Raw genomic sequence first — 16017 nt, forward strand, 5'->3', positions numbered from 1 at the left:
ATGGGAATCGAACCCACAACCCTGGCGTTGCAAGTGCCATGCTCTACCAATTGAGCCACATGGGACCCAGTCACTGTGACTGGTGCGTCAGAGGAGAAGTTGAAAGGTGAACGTTTGTGCGTTTGCAGGCAGCATCCACAAAGCATTTCAGTGACACTCATCAAAAGTTTCAGTATTCTTCTGCTCCAGATAGACAGATCAAGGCTAGGTTTCTCCTGGAACTGAGGGAGAAGGAGCTTTGTAGTCAGCTCCTCCCTTGGCATAGAGGAAGAATAGACTGATGTTGCCCCCTCTACCAGGGGTGGGAAACCCCCTAGACAAAGGTTGGGCAACTCCCTTTGACCAGAGGTGGGCAACTCCCTTCGTTTCATGAGCTGCTGAAAACATACGCTCCACAAACACAGAGTGAACAAAAAGGTCATAATGCGTCTGTAGTTCACTTTGAAGTATACTGTGCACCTCTTTTTTTTTTTTTTTTTACATACTTGTTAAAAGCATATTACTTTATTTCTATCAACTCGACATTGCTTCTCATCTTGTGGGTTGTGTTGCCCCTTAGAAAGATTGGTGTGCAGATGTTCTACCTTTTGATGAGCTAAAGCTCAAAATCACAGCTTACTATCAATTAATGTGTCAGTTAGTCAGACTTGACAATGACATACACATGGCACACAACCAAAAGTCCTGTCATCAAAGCATCTTACTCCTCATGAATACTCATAAGTACCTTTTGTGCCAGTTTTCACCAAAGCCAGATTCAAACATGTGAGGGGTTTTTATTATATAATTTCTTATAACTCCCAAACCAATCCTCGTAGTCAAAAAAGGATACCCACACACTGACTATTGCCTCCAAATAAAAGGGAAGGATTATCGTTATTTGTGCCACATCTCAACCATATTTTCACCAAGCACCTGATAAACGCTGGATGTACAGAAGCCTCTGAAGCTAGATTTCCATCCAATTGGCGACAGATTTTCATGCAAATATTCTAACATCCGCAAAAAAGCAATATGCGCATTTTCCCCAACAGAGATGTTTCCATCAAATTGACTTGTTGCAGATAAAAGGCTGTGCGTGATGATGTAGTGCACATAAAAATACCTTTTGCGGTTAAATTCCCATGTACCGAATAAAAAATAAAAGTTAAATAGGTTTCCATCGCATTTTCAACTCTACTGATGGTATTTTCACAAAGAATGTTGCGTTATATAGCGAATGTGTCCACTATGTTATCTGCGTGCTGTTGGCTAGAGTTCACATATATAATGAGATTATTATGGACAAAAGAGCCAAATTCTTTTTATTTGTGAAACGGCAAGCATCGACACAAAAAGATCCCACCTTGTCTAGCATATTTTGACATTTGAAAAGTTTACCAAAACATTTCCTGTTTCCATCAGGCCTGTCATGAAATGTTTTATTCGACATGTACTTTACTGGTTAGTGATTTTGAAAAATCCTGCACATTGGTTGATTCAATCAAATATCCAGCATTATTTCTCACACCATGTGAATAGGTTATTTACAATGTAATTATCATTTTCACAGATGCACTAAACCCAGTCCATCACCAATTCAATGAAAACCCTCAATAGCATCTCACTGAGACCACAGGAGTATACTGTATGTGAGTTCTTCCTGTCTTGCAAAGCCGTTTGAAAATGACAATATAGAGGTGCATTATAGAGGTACTCTCAGAGCACACAAAGGTCAACAAGTGTAACTAATGACTCTAGTAACCTGAGGGAGGACAAAAGGACAAGGACATCATATCATAGTGTTTGATTGGAATCGGGAACTACAGAGGGAGAAGAAAAGAGAGAAGGGAAATAGTGGGTGACCACAGAATGACAGGATCCATTTAGAATCCAATCTTTCTTACTCCTGGAAATGGAAATAAATGGAAAAGGGAAATTGAGGGAATGAAGAATTCAAGATTCTGTCCCAATTCCTTTACCACACAGCAGCAGCCAAAGATCTTTCTCTAACACTTTACTTACAGACAGCGGGCAGTCATAATTGTGACCCAGGGGGTTCTGAGTACCTCCATCACAAATCCAGACACCCCCATAAACATTAAGCATATGAAGGTGTGCATCCCCATAAGAGTTACACATTCTTATGTTGGTACAGCCAACTATTTCTAGAGCACCCCCAGGAGTCACTGTGTAATTCATTCTAATACTGATGATGACAGGGGGAGAATATGGTCAATGGAAGGTAGATTAGAGGACACTGGTAAGTGTTTGCACCCATGCAAAGTTTGCTCCCGTCTTTTTCAAAAGGGAATAAAAAACAAAGATAAAACCATGAAACTGTCTTTATCTACCCTTTCCCTTTTAGATCTTATCCATCCCCCAATATCCTTGTTTTACCTTTGGTTGAAACGCTTCTGTTTTGTTCCCTCTGAATATACAGAACCATGAACCTGCTTTGTTTACACTTTACCTTCCGATCTTATCTGTCTCCCAACACTTGTTTTACCCTTGGTTCAAACTGATATATTTTATAGCCTGTAGAATAGGAACATAGCAGGCAGCAGTGCACTGGTGTGAAGGCTGAGTAAATCCAGCCCCAGGGAAAGGACAGAGTTCAGATAGATATGGAATAGAGGTGAGTGAGGTGGAGCACCCAGGGTTTCCTATTTATTCTCTGTCCTATTCTTTTTTTTATTCCGCAACCTTTTTTATTTTTCATTTATTCATGTTTGATAGAATCGTACAGGGGGAGGTCGTTCTGAGTTGAGGCAGGGGGAGGTCATGTCAGAAGGAGTATTCCTGCAAACAAAAATGCATAATTAGGACTTCCCCGGAACGTCACAAAATGGTTGTCTAAAGTGGTCAGGATGTTGTGTCATGGTCCCCTGGAGATTTTGTCTAGTTCCTGGTTTGTCCCGGGGATGTCCCCGAAGATGTTTTCAGGACGTTCTTGGGATGTTGTGTCATGGTGCCCTGAAGATTTTGTCTAGATCCCGGTTTGTCCCGGGGATGTCCCAGAGGACGTTTTTAGGACATTCTTGGGATGTTGTGTCATGGTGCCCTGGAGGTTTTGTCTAGTTCCTGGTTTGTCCCGGGGATTTCCCAGAGGACATTTTTAGGACATTCTTGGGATGTTGCGTCATGGTGCCCTGGAGGTTTTTGTCTAGTTTCCGGCTTGCTCCGGGGACGTCACCTCATGGTCGCAAAGAAATGGGGTGTTATGGTATGTTTTGCTGCCTAGAGCCTATCTGACCAATGTCATATCCCTCATACAGATCGCTCTGCACTCACGCGAGATATAGGCCTACAGTATGTAGCCAAAGAGCAAGCAGCAAATGACCCGTCCAGGAACTCTGGCCTCGCTTTAGAGCCTTCAAACACATTTGACTTCTAAAAAAGAAAGAGGTTCTTATAGACAGCGGGCTTTGTGTCTAATGCAGACTCCTCTACTCAGCACAAATCTTAATTTATTCTACATTTCAAGTGACAGTGTTTATCTGCCTTACAATAGTTTAGCCAAGTGCATTGTCAAGTTCAGGCCCATAGCTAAGAACTTCAGATCTCTACAGATCACTCAAACCCAAGTGAGCGTGATCTGAATATGAAAAACAGGGAATATGCAACAGTAGAGATGAGAAATAAATAATAATTCATTTCTTTGGTTCTCACCTGAGTTTAGGCTTTATTAATTGGTTTCTTTGTGAATGTTCATCCTTTTCAGACTGGAGTAATATCTCAGTTGGAATGTGCCTACGTGGGCCTATAATTTCACATGTGGAATCTTGCCAGCTACCATAGCATAAGAATATCAATCCCCTCCATATAGTCATTTTCTGAAACTATGGCCAATCAAGTCATCGTATGTACAGATGTAGGATCTTAAGTTGATCACCCTGTTGCAGGACAACTATGAAATTTCCACTTTGAAATTTCAGACTTGATATTCCTTATGAAAAATGTATCAACCCCTTCAACAATGTACATTATTTATAATCCACATAATAATTCACATTTCCTGCTTCTGAAGGATACTTTTCCTGCTGTAGCAAACTGGCTCAAATGAAGATCCTACATCTGTACCACTACCATAAAAGCCATTTTTAGAGCGATGAGAAAAGTAGCGTTAGATCATGTTAGAGTAGTAACATCACAATAATGACATAGAACAAATTATATTCCAGAGGGCTTCATCTGACGATTTTCTCATCAATGAAGGAATCCATAAGAGGGATTTAAAACCAGTCATGTGTAATGTGGTGAAAACTCTTAAGTCATCTCTCTTGTACGAAATGCATTGAGCAGATTAGGCTAGACTCCAGGGAATACAGACTAGCAGCTTGATTAGCATTTCTTAACCAATTGTAGAACTGTAGAAAGGTGTTGGTTGTTCATGAGGGTCAGTCTGAGACAGGTGCTGCATAGAAAATCTGATCTACAAATCACCTCAACTGAGCTGCCTACTGAGCTGCCTTTACACATCCTTATTGTGAAAAGATGAGCAAATCTGTGAAACACCTCATTAAAGCCACGCCACAGATGAGGTGGCAGTTACCAATCAATCAACAAATCAATAAATTGGTTACCACAGAATTCAACAAACACTGGCAGTTACATTCGCCAAGACCCACCACTTAGTTTACAAAGAAAAGTTGCTCAAAGTGGGTGAAGACAGATTGAGGAGTGTGACTTTAAGGCCAACCCTCACGAACAAGCAGGTGGTGAGAAAAAGCAATGCTACTTTCTCCAACATCACTGCTATTTTATGAAAGTACAGTACATTAGTCTTCTGTGAATGAGAAGTAACAGAGAGACACTGGGAAGGTTCAAACTTGACTGGAGCGAAGACGGGCAGAACTGATGGACCTTGAAGTCTGACAGGAAACAAAAATTGACAATAATGATAAGAGAAGAAAACCTCATGTGGAACATTAGAAGAGAACTGCAGTAAGCCTTTTACAGCTGAGGTAAAACTGGATTCTTATAAAAGACAATAAAGAATTGGAACAAACCTATTTAGTATTGGCAGACCATGTTAAATCTTAGCAATGCACTAGTCTCTCGAGCCAGACTCAAAAACTTGCATTGCCTCAGCCTTCTGGCCATAGTGAGACTAGAAATGCACATACAATATTAAATATTAGAAATGCAATATGAGTAATGTCTTTCCTATCTATGCAAATTATTTCCAAACATGCATGATGTGCAACCAAATTTGTACATATACATCCAATATGTTTGGAAATGAGCCCACCTAAATACTAAAATAAACATAGTCTGAGATAGTTTCAAGTTTCAAGTTTTATTAGTCAAACATACAGGATACACATGGTATACACTGTCCAACAAAATGCTTACCTGCAGGTTCCTTCTCGACAATGTAACAACAATAAGAAATAAGAAAAGACAAGAATACAAACAAAGTAGGCCTCCTGAGTGGCACAGCGGTCGGCATCGCAGTGCTAGAGGAGTCACTACAGACCTGGGTTCGATCCCAGGCTGTATCACAACCGGCCGTGATCGGGAGTCCCAGCGTCGATAGGGGAGGTTTTGGCCGTGGGGGAGCTTTACTTGGCTCATTGAGCTCTAGCGACTCCTTGTGGCGGGCCTGCAGGCTGACATCGGTTGTCAGTTGAGCGGTGTTTCCTCCGATACATTGGTGCGGCTGGCTTCTGGGTTAAGCGGGCGCGGTTTGGCGGGTCATGTTTCGGAGGACGAATGACTTGACCTTCGCCTCCCGAGCCTGTTTGGGAGTTGCAGTGATGAGACAAGATCGAAAAAGGGGGTAAAATACACAACAACCACAACAATATATATATACAAACATAGTAAATGGCAAATGTATTTTCTTACTGCTGAGAGAGAATATTTTAGGGGGGTTTTCTTCTGATTAAAATCAGAATTACAGTATATTTTCTGAATCTGATATGAGATTGACTGGTTAGGGAGTCATTTCTAGTTGAGGAAAAGCAAACAAACTCAGTAGTTTTTTGCTGTACTGCTGTTATCCCTAAACATGACAATGAAAACCTGACAATGCATGCTGCTATGGGCACATGCATATGTTTCTCGACAAAAAATTATACATTTCTCCCTCCGAAATTAAATAAGGTCCAATTATCTGGCAGTTCCAGAGAACTGAATAGACATGTGTGGGTTTTCTGAGAGAGGCAGTCTGGTAGCTACAGTGCCTTCAGAAAGTATTCATACCCCTTGACTTATTCCACATGTTGTTGTGTTACAGCAGGGTTCTTCAATTCCGGTCCTGGAGGGCCGAAACACATCTGTTTTTCATCCTCTCCTTCTAATCAGGGGCTAATTCAGACCCGGGACACCAGGTGAGTGCAATTAACTACCAGGTAGAAATAAAAAACAGAAGTGTTTCGGCCCTCCAGGACCGGAATTGAAGAACCCTGGCCTACAGCCTGAATTGTGTCACCCATCTGCACGCAACACCCCATAATGACAAAGTGAAAACATTTGAGCAAATTCATTGAAAATGAAATACAGAAATACAGTATCTCCTTTACATAAGTATTCGCACCCCTGAGTCAATACTTTGTAGAAGCACCTTTGGCGTCTTTTAGTCTTTTTGGGTAAGTCTCTAAGAGCTTTGCACACCTGGATTGTACAATATTTGCCCCTAATTATTAAAACAATTCTTCAAGCTCTGTGAAGTTCATTGTTGATCATTGCTAGACAGCCATTTTCAAGTCTTGCCATAGATTTTCAAGCCGATTTAAGTCAAAACTGTAATTAGGCCACTCCGAAACCTTGGTAAGCAACTCCAGTGTAGATTTGGCCTTGTGTTTTAAGTTATTGTCCTGCTGGAAGGTGCATTCCTCTCCCAGTTTCTGTTGGAAAGCAGACTGAACCAGGTTTCCTGTAGGATTTTGCCTGTGCTTATAGCTGTATTCCGTTTCTTTTCATCCCCCAAAAAACCTCCCTAGTCCATGCTGATGACAAGCATACCCATAACATGATGCAGCCACCACCATGCTTGAAAATATGAAGGGTGGTACTCAGTGATATGTTGGATTTGCCCCAAACATAATGCTTTGTATTCAGAACAAAAAGTGAATTTCTTTGTGAATTTCAGTATTACTTAAGTGCCTTGTTGCAAACAGGAGGCTTGTTTTAAAATATTTTTAATCTGTACAGGCTTCCTTCTTTTCACTCTGTCATTTAGGTTAGTATTGTGGAGTAACTACAATGTTGTTGATCCATCCTCAGTTTTGTCATGTCACAACCATTAAACTCTGTAACTGTTTTAAAATCACCATTGACCTCATGGTGAAATCCCTGAGCGGTTTCCTTCTTCTCCGGCAACTGAATTAGGAAGGACGCCTGTATCTTTGTAACCACAAAGCCTAATTAATAACTTCACCATGCTCAAAAAGCGTATTTTTTTCTACCAAATGGTGCCCTTCTTTGTGAGGCATTGAAAACTCTCCCTGGTCTTTGTGGTTTAATCTGTGCTTTAAATTCACTACTCGATTGATTGTATGTGTGGGGTACAGAGATGGGGTAGTCGTTCAAAAATCATGTTAACCACTATTATTAAACACGGAATGAGTCCATGCAACATATTATGCGATTTGTCTACTCCTGAACTTACAGTATTTAGGCTTGCCATAACAAAGGGGTTGAATACTTTACGACTCAAGACATTTTAGCTTTTAATTCTTTATTCATTTCAGAAATGTTCTACAAACAAAATTCCACTTTGAAATTATGGGGTATTGTGTGTAGATCAGTGACACAATATCTCAATTTAGTGCATTTTAAATTCAGGTTGTAACACAACAAAATGTGGAAAAAGTAAAGGGGTGTGAATACTTTCTGAAGGCACTGTAGCTGGTATTGCACTGAGCTGTTAGCCCCTGATTGTACATGTAAATTAATGTGTTTATCTGTCCGGTGCAGAAAGTCATAGGCAATATCAAGGCATTGTGTTTTAAATTGGCTGCCATAGGGGATTAGTGGAGACTGGGACATTAACGGGAGAGGGATGGCCATCCAGCCTCCATATTAAACGAGACGCTCTGTTCAGAGAGGAGGTAATGAACAGGTAATCCTGAGGTTATGGGGGTACTATACAAAGGTCTTGGAGGCCCATGCCGAGCGGTCACACTTGAATCCATAAAATCATTACAGTGCTAAGTACAACAAGCTCTGAACACCTGACACCATAGAAAAAAAACCGTATACGAATTTGAACTGCTGCAAAATGTGCATGCAGTCTTTACATTATTATTCTTAAAGGTGCACTCTGCAATATTTTCCACTATGGGCACTTAAAACAAGGTCCTCCCCTTCCATTTTTGTCGATCCAGGATGTATTGTCTCGATTCTAGTTCGACCAAGGGGAGGGGCCATCAGCCCCTCAAGTGCCCCCTCGAAAAACAGACTGAGCGAATTCAAGTTCAATTTGAAATTCCAACCATGACATATTTTGCAATAACATCACGTACGTGATGGTGGTGTTGAAAATGGTTTACAGTAATCACTTTATGATATTAATCCGGAATCGGAAGCAAACCGTCTCTGAGATTTAAAGAGATGTTGGTATTCCATGGTAATGGGATAATAAGAACAGGAGATAATGTCAGCTAGTGTAGTCAAGTCATACACCCGGGGTATTGAGTGGGACAGAGGTGAAATAATATTCAGCAGGTGTTTTCCTCACTCACACACAACAAGGAGGAGCGCCATTGCACACACACTGAGAGACACAAAGCCCAAACATCCACATCTGTTTGCTATTGACATCTTGCCTATGTAACCGAAAGGGATAAAACCTAGGTCTCTGGCCAACCCAATGTCTTAACCATTAAACTAAGAGGACATTCTCAAGATCCGAGGGCGACATGATTCCAAATCACCTCCATTACACCTAGGCCAACAACAAAAATAGCAAACTATTCTGCATGCAATTGCCCTGAGAGAGTGCAGGCCATTTTCCTTTATTCAGTAAATACTTTGTTCTTTATGGCCAAACCCCAAATACAATCATCCTGATGTTTACATCTCATGGCCCTCTCATTATGTTAAGCTGGGCTTAGGTCACTTTGGGAGAAATAGTCAATACTCAACGTTTGTCCAATTACGCAGCTTGCTGAGGAGATTTACAATGGCTAAGCAAACCTATCAGCATAGCCTGGGCAAACACGGAATTTAAACAAGCTTTTCACTTGGCCCCAGAATGCTACTAATAAATTAGCTAGCATGGGAGTACAGCTGGAATAGGATGGGGGTAAGGCTCCTAGATAATATAAATATTGGGGAAAACCATTCAGAATGTTGACATTCATGTTGGACATGATGACACATGGAACAGAATACGGTACGCGTTGAAAGTGAATATGCATAGAAGGTGTGTCACAATCGTCATTTTTGGAGACAGGTGTTTGACACGAGAGCTCTAAGGTAGCTAGAAAAGGGTGTCGAAGAGGTTGCTAACTCACCGTAAACAACCTTAGCTAGCTAGCTACAACTGTACCAAATATACATTTATTTTAAGCCCAAATCCTGACCAACATCCTTAAATAATCCATTTGGAATGTCATTCAAAGCCTGATGTTTGCATGTGGCATGTTCTGCCTGTCATCACCAAATGGACAGGGACAAAGCCAAACACATGATGGATGGTCCAATATCACTCTCTACTGTATTAGAATTAATCATGTAATGCTGCTATAGCGTCTGCATGGCATCAGGTCTGCAGCCACCACATCCAGCCAAAGTGAAGGCCTTTGGCAGTCTGATTTGTGTTGTTTTGCTTCCTTGGCAGCTGGAAGATCGATGGATGAACTTACTTATGCCAAATTACAATTTGTCACTCGGCATACATCTCTGTGATAAGGGCCAATGGAACACCTTCATGGGGAAATGAATTCAGGTCGTGAATCATAAACAAGCCCAATCCGCCCACGGAGGCTCGTAGATATTATGCGTTTGGCATGGGGTGCCTCTGTAAATAGGAACATTGAAAACAGAAATAAGGAATAATAATAATGACTATTCCATCAATCCATTCAGCTATTGTCTCTGGGACATTGATTAGACAGCTCATGCACAGAAGCCCAAAGTGGCACAAATGTCCTGGCTTTCTAATACAATATATCCCCAATAGAGGCACAACTGTCTATGCTTACTTACTTATCTCGGTTCAAAATGCATGTTTGACTCATTTAAGGTTCATGCCTTCTGGTTTAAAGTTCCAATCCTGTAACCTTAGCTTCCACCCCAAAAATAGAGGTAGGGGAGCCCCATAGGAGAGAAAGAGGTAGGGGAGTGAGACAGGGGGAGGGAGGGTTGAGGGTGATAGTTGGTGACAGGGGTAGGAGATACCCTCTCCCAGGGGTGGTCTGAGGCCTGATTGCCCCTGGGACCAAGGAGGAGGCTGCTATGGCCTTTTTAGCCATAGACTCTGATTCAATCCCTCTGATCTCCCGGCCCTGCCTGTGTCCTCCTAGTCACGAACCATCATGATCTCTCATGCTCACGAAACAGAATGTGAGCTCCAGAGATCAAGATGGTTCGTACGAAGCTAGTGTCCTCCTGAGGTCACAAACTCCCAGAAAATAGGAATTCTGCTATTTTTCAGGACACTTGGAATGAAATATTGATCAGGGTTCGTATATTCTCTCTTTGTTCAACCACGGTGGCGCTTGAATTTCTGTGAAAGTGAGTCAAGTTGCTGCTTTCTTGTCAACCGCGACTCGCACAATTTCAGAATGGGCATGAGTGACAGTTGGAACCGTTTGTTATGAAATATGGCAGAAAGTGGAAAAAGCCCAAACAAAAAGTGGAATTATTGTGACAAATGGCATCTGCCGGGTTTCAAGCGGTGTGTTTCCGCATGTAACGAGGACCCACACAAATGGTAAATTAGTGTTTGCTTATCCGAGCACCTCAGAGAGAGGGAACAAATGGCTTTCTTTGTACTGTACTCCACATGTAATGCATGAATCGTAGTGAATGGTTGGTGCTTTATTCTCTCTTGGGGTTTTAGGACTGTATGGGGGGGGGGGGGGGGGGGTTATTGCAGTGTATAAATAGAGCTTAACCCTTTGCAGTGTATAAATAGAGCTTAACCCTTTGAACAATCCAAAATTAATCAGGTCTGCCCATGTAATGACTAAAGGGACATTTCCATTCTAAACAACTCTATACAGCACTGAGTAAAAAAAACCTTTGCACCACACACAAATCCGACTTGTACACCATAAAACACAGCACCTTAGTTTCAAACTCAAAACAAGTTTTGTTTTCCTCACAGTCATTCGAAATCTAGTAACAGCATCCGAACTTTCCTTCCACCAGGCAATGATTACCACCTCCTGCTTGGCAACGTTCTAAAAACGACAAAGAGATCAATCTAGATTTCTAGTTTCCTGCTGGCCCTAAACATGTAATGAGGATACATTTATAACCTTCATCAATCATTAGAAATAAAAATACATTATAACCATCATCTATTCACATTCTGTCATTTAAGGTAATCACAACTTCACAAGACAGATGAGTAGATGAAGGCAGATGTTATAGACATTAGTCTGTGTACATATTTAATGCCGTGGAATGAGCAGAAACAGTGGGAGTCCTCCTCTCAGTCACTACCAGTCTAAAGGGCAGGCCGATCATCAGAGCACACCGACAGTCGGGAGCTGAAAGGCAGCCCCTGGCTTCTCCCCATCAAGCATGAACAGACACACTGTGCAAATGGAATTCCATATACATTTAAATGCCATCAATCTTATTAGATTCATGAGGTATAGTGCATTCGTAAAGTATTCAGACATCTTCCCTTTTTCCACATTTTGTTAAGTTACAGCCTCATTCTAAAATTGATTTTTTACACACAATAACCCATAATGACAAAGCCAAAACTGTTTTTTAGACATTTTTGCTAATAAAAAATATATATAACTTATTTACGTAAGTATTCAGACCCTTTGATATGAGACTTGAAATTGAGCTCAGGTGCATCCTGTTTCCATTGATCATCCTTGAGATGTTTCTACAACTGGATTGGAGTCAACCTGTGGTAAATTCAATTGATTGGACACGATTTGGAAAGGCACACACCTGTCTATATATGGTCCCACAGTTGATAGCGCATGTCAGAGCAAAAACCAAGCCATGAAGTCAAAGGAATTGTCCGTAGAGCTCCGAGACAGGATTGTGTCAAGGTACAGATCTGACGAAGGGTACCAAAAAACCACCAAGACTCTTCCTAGAGCTGGCCGCCCGGCCAAACTGAGCAATCGGGGGAGAAGGACATTGGTCAGGGAGGTGACCAAGAACCCGATGGTCACTCTGACAGAGCTCCAGAGTTCCTCTGTGGAGATGGGAGAACCTTCCAGAAGGACAACCATCTCTACAGCACTCCACCAATCAGGCCTTTATGGTAGAATGGTCAGACGGAAGCCACTCCTCAGTAAAAGGCACATGACAGCCCGCTTGGAGTTTGCCAAAAGGCACCGAAAGGACTCAACCGTGAGAAACAAGATTCTCTGGTCTGTTGAAACCAAGATTGAACTCTTTCGCCTAAATGCCAAGCGTTACGTCTGGAAAAAACCTGCCACCATCCCTATGGTGAAGCATGGTGGTGGCAGCATCATGCTGTGGGGATGTTTTTCAGTGGCAGGGACTGGGAGACCAGTCAGGATCGAGGGAAAGATGAACGGGGCAAAGTACAGCGAGATCCTTAAAGAAAACCTGCTCCAGAGTGCTCAGGACCTCAGACTGGGGTGAAGGTTCACCTTCCAACAGGACAACAACCCTAAGGACACAGCCAAGACAACGCAGGAGTGTCTGAATGTCCTTCAGTGGCCCAGCCAGAGCCTGGACTTGAACCCGATTGAAGATCTCTGGAGACACCTGAAAATAGCTGTGTAGTAACGCTCCCCATCTAACCTGACAGAGCTTGAGAGGATATGCAGAGAAGAATGGGAGAAACTACCCAAATACAGGTGTGCCAAGCTTGTAGCGTCATACCCAAGAAGACTCGAGGACTCGAGGCTATAAGGTGCTTCAACAAATTACTGAGTAAATAAGGGTCTGAATACTTATGTACAGTTGAAGTTGGAAGTTTACATACACCTTAGCCAAATACATTTAAACTCAGTTTTTCACAATTACTGACATTTAATCCTAGTAAAAATTCCCTGTCTTAGGTCAGTTAGGATCACCACTTTATTTTAAGAATATGAAATGTCAGAATAATAGTAGAGAGAATGATTTATTTCAGCTTTTATTTCTTTCATCACATTCCCAGTGGGTCAGAAGTTTACATACACTTAATTAGTATTTGGTAGCATTGCCTTTAAATTGTTTAACTTGGGTCAAACGTTTCGGGTAGCCTTCCACATGCTTCCCACAATAAGTTGGGTGAATTTTGGCCCATTCCTCCTGACAGAGCTGGTGTAACTGAGTCAGGTTTGTAGGCCTCCTTGCTCGCACACGCTTTTTCAGTTCTGCCCACAAATGTTCTATAGGATTGAGGTCAGGGCTTTGTGATGGCCACTCCAATACCTTGACTTTGTTGTCCTTAAGCCATTTTGCCACAACTTTGGAAGTATGCTTAGGGTCATTCATTTGGAAGACCCATTTGCGACCAAGCTTTAACTTCCTGACTGATGTCTTGAGATGTTGCTTCAATATATCCACATAATCTTCCTTCCTCATGATGCCATCTATTTTGTGAAGTGCACCAGTCCCTCCTGCAGCAAAGCACCCCCACAGCATGATGCTGCCACCCCCGTGCTTCACGGTTGGGATGGTGTTCTTCGGCTTGCAAGTACCCCTTTTTCCTCCAAACATAACGATGGTCATTATGGCCAAACAGTTCTATTTTTGTTTCATCACACCAGAGGATATTTCTCCAATAAGTACAATCTTTGTCCCCAAGTGCAGTTGCAAACCGTAGTCTAGCTTTTTTATGGAGGTTTTGGGGCAGTGGCTTCTTCCTTGCTGAGCGGCCTTTCAGGTTATGTTGATATAGGACTTGTTTTACTGTGGATATAGATACTTTTGTACCGGTTTCCTCCAGCATCTTCACAAGGTCCTTTGCTGTTGTTCTGGGATTGATTTGCACTTTTCGCACCAAAGTACGTTCATCTCTAGGAGACAGAACGCGTCTCTTTCCTGAGCGGTATGATTGTTGGAAAAATTACTTGTGTCATGCACAAAGTAGATGTCCTAAACGACTTGCCAAAACTATAGTTTGTTAACAAGAAATTTGTTGGGTGGTTGAAAGACGAGTTTTAATGACTCCAACCTAAGTGTATGTAAACTTCCAACTTCAACTGTAAATATGATATTTCAGTTTGAGATTTTTTATAAATTTGCAAACATTTCTAAAAATCTATTTTTGCTTTGTCATTATGCGGTATTGTGTGTATATTGATAGAAAAAACCCTGATTTAATCAATTTTAGAATAAGGCTGTAACGTAACAAAATGTGGAAAAAGTCAAGGGGTCTTAATACTTTCTGAATGCACTGTATGCTGTCCCATAAGGTACAGTGCCTTCAGAAAGTATTCATACCCTTTGACTTATTCCACATTTTGTTGTGTTACATATATATTTTTCTCTCACCCATCTACATACAATACCCCATAATGACAAAGTGAAAACATGTTTTTAGAAATGTAATACAGAAATATCTAATTTACATACAGTACATGACAAAAAGTATGTGGACACCTGCTCGTCGAACATCTCATTCCAAAATCATGGTCATTAATATGGAGTTCGTCCCCCCTTTGCTGCTATAACAGCCTCCACTCTTCTGGGACTTGCATCCAGTCAGCAACAAGAGCATTTGTGAGGTTGGGCACCGATGTTGGGCGATTAGGCCTGGCTCGCAGTCGCCATTCCAATTCATCCCAAAGATGTTTGATGGGGTTGAGGTCAGGGCTCTTTGCAGGCCAGTCAAGTTCTTCCACACCAATCTCGACAAACCATTTCTGTATGGACCTCGCTTTGTGCACGGGGGCATTGTCATGCTGAAACAGGAAAGGACCTTCCCCAAACTGTTGCCACAAAATTGGAAGCACAGAATCGTTGAGAATGTCATTGTATGCTGTAGCATTAAGATTTCCCTTCACTGGAACTAAGGGGACTATCCCGAACCATGAAAAACCGCCCCAGACCATTATTCCTCCTCCACATAACTTTACAGTTGGCACAATGCATTCGGGCAGGTAGCGTTCTCCTGGCATCCGCCAAACCCAGATTTGTCCGTCAGACTGCCAGATGGTGAAGCGTGATTCATCACTCCAGAGAAAGTGTTTCCACTGCTCCAGAGTCCAATGGCGGCAAGCTTTATACTAATCCAGCCGACGCTTGGCATTGCGCATGGTGATCTTAGGCTTGTGTGCGGCTGCTCGGCCATGGAAAGCCATTTCATGAAGCTCCCGACTAACAGTTATTGTGCTGGTGTTGCTTCCAGAGGCAGTTTGGAACTCGGTAGTGAGTGTTGCAACCGAGGACAGACAATCTTTACACGCTACGCGCTTCAGCACTCGGCGGTCCCGTTCTGTGAGCTTCTGTGGCCTACCACTTCGCCGCTGAGCCGTTGTTGCTCCTAAACGTTTCCTCTTCCCAATAACAGCACTTTCAGTTGACCGGGGCAGTGCTAGTAGGGCAGAAATTTGACGAACTGACTTGTTGGAAAGGTGGCATCCTAGACCGTGCCACGTTGAAAGTCACTGAGTTCTTCAGTTAGGCCAGTCTACTGCCAATGTTTGTCTATGGAGATTGCATGGCCGTGTGCTCGATTTTATACACCTGTCAGCAACGGGTGTGGCTGAAATTGACTAATCCACTAATTTGAAGGGGTGTGTACATACTTTTATATATATGGTGTAATATAAATATATTTTCTAAATAAAAAAATGCATAAATAATGCTTTCTTTACCAATCAGTATATTTGAGTTTAACCATAATATTTGTTGTAATATTTGTTCTGTCTTTTCTGGAGGATAAAATGTAAATTGTAACCAGCTTTGTATGGCGTGTTTATG

General features: G+C 41.9%; 1 protein-coding gene across 1 annotated transcript in view; it reads right to left on the bottom strand.

The window, feature by feature from the left end:
* The window catches only part of LOC311131590 (glutamate receptor ionotropic, NMDA 3B-like), a gene marked incomplete at both ends in the record, with an annotated part of 95612 nt that overhangs the window by 37316 nt on the left and 42279 nt on the right, over positions 1-16017 (bottom strand). The gene's annotated exons all lie outside the window — the stretch shown is intronic.

The sequence above is a fragment of the Coregonus lavaretus genome, assembly GCF_964263955.1.
Source record: "Coregonus lavaretus genome assembly, chromosome: 6".
NCBI lineage: Eukaryota > Metazoa > Chordata > Actinopteri > Salmoniformes > Salmonidae > Coregonus > Coregonus lavaretus.